Raw genomic sequence first — 5,185 nt, 5'->3', positions numbered from 1 at the left:
CCTCCTAGGATTTTTTTTTTTGAGCTGGCCAGATCTTTATGGGGTATACAGTGGCATAACAGCATGGCCCTCCAAGGGCCAGAGCCCAACCGATACAGCGAGGCGCCAAGGGCACAGCCGTGTCATTGCAGTTCTTCTACAGCTGGGCCCAGAGGGTGCTCACCATGCCACGGCCAAAGCTGGGCAGCTGCAGGGGACTGCCTTCAGTTTATGTGTGATCTTTGCAAGCAATGGGATTCCTCCTGCCTAATTTTAAGGGTTGGACTAAGTGGCCCAAACAGAATGGTTTCCATTTATGAGGCTCTTTATCCAAGCCCCCATCTGTGGGAAAATGAGACACTTTTCCATGGAGCTGCAACCCAGACGGGCAGTCCCTAATCTGTCTCTGCAAGGCGTTGGTGACCCTAGTGGCAGGACTTTGGACTGGTCCTTCTTGGGTATCATGAGGTTCCCACTGGGAACTTATCCTTACCTGGAAGGGGAGACATGGTGATCAGGCAGCTGGTTTTCCCAGGGCGAGGCTCATAGTGTCTCTTTTAGCTGCCACTGGTTATTCCTTCAAACACAAACCTTTGCTTTTCTCAAGATTTGCCAATGCCTGTGAATTCCCCACTAGCTGTCTGGCTTCTTCCAATACCCTTCTAATGCTCCTCTAGCACCCAAGATGTCACAGCCCCACACTTGCTTGAATCCTCTATTTCTCTCCGTATCCCAGCATGGAACTGCAAATCCTCCTTCTTCTTCTGCCTCAAAATAAAATTCAGCCAATCTTACTTCAGCATGAACCATCCTCCCCCCTTTAGTTCAGGGCTTCTTCCTGCCTTTAACACACTGATGCTACAGTCACCCTGTTCTCTCCCTGCACTTCCATGTGTCTCACACAGCCTTCATCCCCAAATCAAGGGGGTGAGTTGGCCAGAGGGATTGCCCACCAGGGTCCAACATGTTGCCCGCAGATGCTGCCCTGTCCCTCAGCATTGCTCCATTAGAGCCTGCAGTTAAGTGCACGTATCTTGGACCACCTCTCACATGTCAGATGTCACCAGGTGTTTGTGCCTGAACAGCTCAGCCTGGCCTCCATCTCCATTATTGCCATGGGAGCTGAGACAAGGAGCTCCCCATGCAGGTGCCCATGTTGTGTCCACCTGAACTGAGGCAAGAGGAATCCCCCCCACCTCCTGTGGGTTTGTGGCAGGCATGGGAGGGAGATGAGTCCCCTTCTTGCCCCAGGACTACAAACCCAGAACGGGCCCTGAATTCCTGCCCGCACCAGGGGTACAGGAGATCCCTGCCTGTCACTGCGTGGGTTGTCCTGCTTAAGGATGTGTTGAGAAAAGGTGATTCTTGGACATAAATCTTTATGTGTGTATATATATATAAATTATATAGATATATTTTTTATATATATATATAAAAGAGAAATTACACTGGTGGAAAGCAGTGCCTCTCCCCAGCTGCGGGAGGGAGCAACAGTGATGGCTTCAGGCTGTGTCACAGCAGGTTCCCCTGCAGCCCCAGGGACAACACAAGGGAGCCCAGAGGGGCAGAGCAAATGCTGCCTTGGGCTGGTGCTGTGCTGCTGAGCTGGGCCGGGCTCCTGGGACGCAGGCAGCTCCTGGCAAGCGGGCAGCGCTGCAGAGAGACAGCTCTGCCCAGGAGCAGCTCCTGTGCCAAGCGCAGCAGGGCTGAGGGCAGTGCCTGCAGGCAGGGAGGGGAGAGGAGGGAGGCAGGGAGAGGTTAAAGGCAATGTGGGGTGGGAGGGTGCTGAGAGCTCACTGCGGGGGAGATCTTCACTGCCCTCCACATGGTAAATCTCTGGGTGCAGGATATCATAGCTGGTGTTCCTGAAGGGATATCCAAAAGCTAGTGCATGCCACTGCAAATACAACCTTTCAGAAGGAATCTCAGAGTTTCTCTAGTGCAGAGGAGGAGGAGGTGCTGCAGAGCAGGGCTTCCCTGCTGTACCATCAGGACAGGGCATGACGGCTGCCTTCTGCCAGGGACAGCTCCAGGGTTTTGAAGAGAGGTGTGCAGCCAGGGGTGCCTAGGGCTGTCCTTCCCAGCAGGGTCCCTGCACCCCAGGGTGCTGTGTGCTGGGGCAGGGACTCTGCCGCCTGCCAGGGTCAGCTCTCAGCCTGCCCAAGCAGCTCCCCATGGTTCTGCAGGGAGAAGCTGTGGGTGGAAGGAGGGACACCCAGAAGGGCGGGGTCCTTCTGCTGCCCAGAGTGTTCAGTGTGGGTCAGGGCTGCTCAGACTCCTACATCACCCAAAGGACATTTGCAGAGGGTCGTTTTAAAGGTGGATGTCAAGGTAGGGGATTACCTGAAAGGGTAGAAATTTGTCCTTTGAGTTTTCTCTTCTTGGTTGGCTGGGTGAGCAGTGGGAGATGGGAATGCATTTCTGTGCTCTGGAGTAGGCACTGAGAGCCCAGTTCTCATTAGGACTTGTCTGAGATGCTCCTTCCTCCCTGCACACCCCCAGAGATGTCCCTGGGCAGTGCCCTGCTGCCAGGAGGGGTGTGCAGGGCAGAGCTGAGCACACAGCGTGTGCGATGGGCTCTGTGAGCATGAAGAGGGAGGAGACATGGGGAGAGAGAAACAGGTCCTGGCCAAGAAGAGCTCCAGGCAGCAGAGAGGTGGGCAGGGAGGGAGAGAGACCTGCTGCCAGAAATGCCGTGGCAGGAGGCATTCAGGCATCTCCCCGCCATTCCCTGCAGTGCAGACGCTTTGCAAGCCCCTGCTCTCCTCACTCACACAGCAGAGCCCCTGCCCTTCCTATCATGGGGACATGGTCAGGAGTTGCCCTTGCAGCAGCCTGACCACCAAAGAGGAGAAACACTCAAGTGTGTGACTGTGCCTCCCTCCCCTGCCTCCCTTGCAAGGCCTCATTTGGCATCTCCTCCTCTTCTCCCTGCTGCCCTTACAGTTCTGACTGTCACACTCACTGCTGGGGCGGGGGGGTGAGGATTCAAGTGCAGCTTAGACACCAATGCTGTCATGCACATATGTCCATGGAGGAAAAGCATCCAACTCGCCCCCTATTAACCTTCAGGGCTCTGGGTGCTGCAGTGTGTGGGGCTGGCAGGGATCTCACCCTCTCTTCTGGACATAAGGAATTGAGGAGAGGTGAGTCTTTCCTTGGGAGGTGCTGCTGGGCTGCAGGCTGCCCTCCCGCAGGGCACAGCTCTCCCATGGCGTCTCTCTGTTCCGCAGGAGCCCCATGGAGAAGACAGCGGGGTGCTAAGGCCCTTGAAATGCTGCTGGGCGGCTGCGTGCTGGCAGCTGTGATGAGCCCTCTGCGTCCCTGCTTGGGAGGGCAGAGCTGAGATCCTCCGCAGGTACCATGAGATGGGCTGAGGGCCTTGGACATCTGCCCTTGGAAACTGGATTCCTCTGCTCCCAGCAGTGTCCTGGTTCTTTTGGGGGAAGAGCTGAGGGCGATAGTCCTCCAGCTGAAAGAGCTGCCAGCACAGGGAGCTGAGATCAGGGCTGATGCACAGAGCGGCTGTCCTCACTCAGCACTAAGGGACCCTCCCCTGGCCTCTCAGGACCCACACGGTTTCACCTGCAGGGCAGCAGGAACACCAGGTATTTCTGCAGTAAAAACACTCCTCAGCTGTGGTGGGGCAACTAGAACAGAAGAGACAAAACAAAATCCCCACAGCTCTGCTCTGCACTCGGGTGAATCGGGAGCGAATGCTGAAAAGCTCTTTGATATCATGAGTGGCTTTAACCTGTGATCACCCTGAGTTCCTATTTCCCTATGGCTGTAGGGCAGGACTGAGTCCTGCAGAGCCCACAGCAGAGCCCCTGCTTCCTGTGGCACCCTCAGCCAGCACCAACCAGGGCTCATGAATGGCACCTGGCTGTTTGGAGTGAGGGGGGTCAATGAGGAATGACTTTGATTTTGCTCAGAGAAGTCTCTCTTAACTTGTTGCTGTCTTTTCCCTCTTGGACAGTCCCCATGCCCAGAGGCAGCAGATGTCCAACAGCAGCTCCATCACTGAGTTCCTGCTCCTGGCATTTGCAGACATGCGGGAGCTGCAGCTCCTGCACTTCTGGCTCTTCCTGGGCATCTACCTGGCTGCCCTCCTGGCCAACAGCATCATCATCACTGCCATAGACTGTGACCACCACCTCCACACCCCCATGTACTTCTTCCTCCTCAACCTCTCCCTCCTTGACCTGGCCTGCATGTCCACCATTGTCCCCAAGTCCATGGCCAATTCCCTGTGGGACACCAGGGCCATCTCCTATTTAGGATGTGCTGCCCAAGTCTTTCTGTTTGTCCTTTTCATGTCAGCAGAATTCTATCTTCTCACTGTCATGGCCTACGACCGCTATGTTGCCATCTGCAAACCCCTGCACTACGGGACCCTGCTGGGCAGCAGAGCTTGTGTCAACATGGCAGCAGCTGCCTAGGGCAGTGGGTTTCTCCATGCTTTGCTGCACATTGCAAATACGTTTTCACTACCCCTCTGCCAAGGCAATGCTGTGGAGCAGTTCTTCTGTGAAATCCCCCACATCCTCAAGCTCTCCTGCTCACATGCCTACCTCACGGAAGTTGGACTTATTGTGGTTAGTTTCTTAGTAGCATTCAGTATTTTTGTTTTCCTTGTGGCGTCCTATGTGCAGATCTTCAGGGACGTGCTGAGGATCCCCTCTGAGCAGGGACGCCACAAAGCCTTCTCCACGTGCCTCCCTCACCTGGCTGTGGTCTCCCTGGTTGTCAGCACTGCCACTTTTGCCTACCTGAAGCCCCCCTCCATCTCCTCCCCATCCCTGGACCTGGTGCTGGCAGTTCTGTACTCGGTGGTGCCTCCAGCAGTGAACCCCCTCATGTACAGCATGAGGAACCAGGAGCTCAAGGAGGCCACTGGGGAAGTGATTTCATGGATGCTTTTCAACAATGATAAATTTTCCATTGCTGTTCACAGATGATTCACAATGTATCCCATTGCAGTTCTGGCTTTTGTTTCTTGTTTTAGCATATCTGTTATCATTGTCTGTATAGTTATTAGTATGTTTTATGCTTCTGCAGAAACGTTTGGATTGATCTCACTCTGTCTGAGAAATGAACCTGCTCTTTTTCACCTGGATCTGATATAAAAGTTCATCTTTCTGGGACAGAACCGACACTCTCCTAGAATCTCTGTGATAAAATGAGATCTCCAACTGCGCTAAGG

At 54.4% G+C, this 5,185-nt stretch overlaps 1 pseudogene; it reads left to right on the top strand.

The window, feature by feature from the left end:
* The first annotated feature begins 3,980 nt into the window (after positions 1 to 3,980).
* On the top strand, positions 3,981 to 4,940 carry LOC104031744 (olfactory receptor 14C36-like; annotated as a pseudogene).
* Positions 4,941 to 5,185: the final 245 nt, after the last annotated feature.

The sequence above is a fragment of the Pelecanus crispus genome, unplaced genomic scaffold (assembly GCF_030463565.1).
Source record: "Pelecanus crispus isolate bPelCri1 unplaced genomic scaffold, bPelCri1.pri SCAFFOLD_31, whole genome shotgun sequence".
NCBI lineage: Eukaryota > Metazoa > Chordata > Aves > Pelecaniformes > Pelecanidae > Pelecanus > Pelecanus crispus.
Note: the sequence above shows the minus strand (reverse complement) of the source record. Positions and strands in the feature narration are given on the sequence as shown.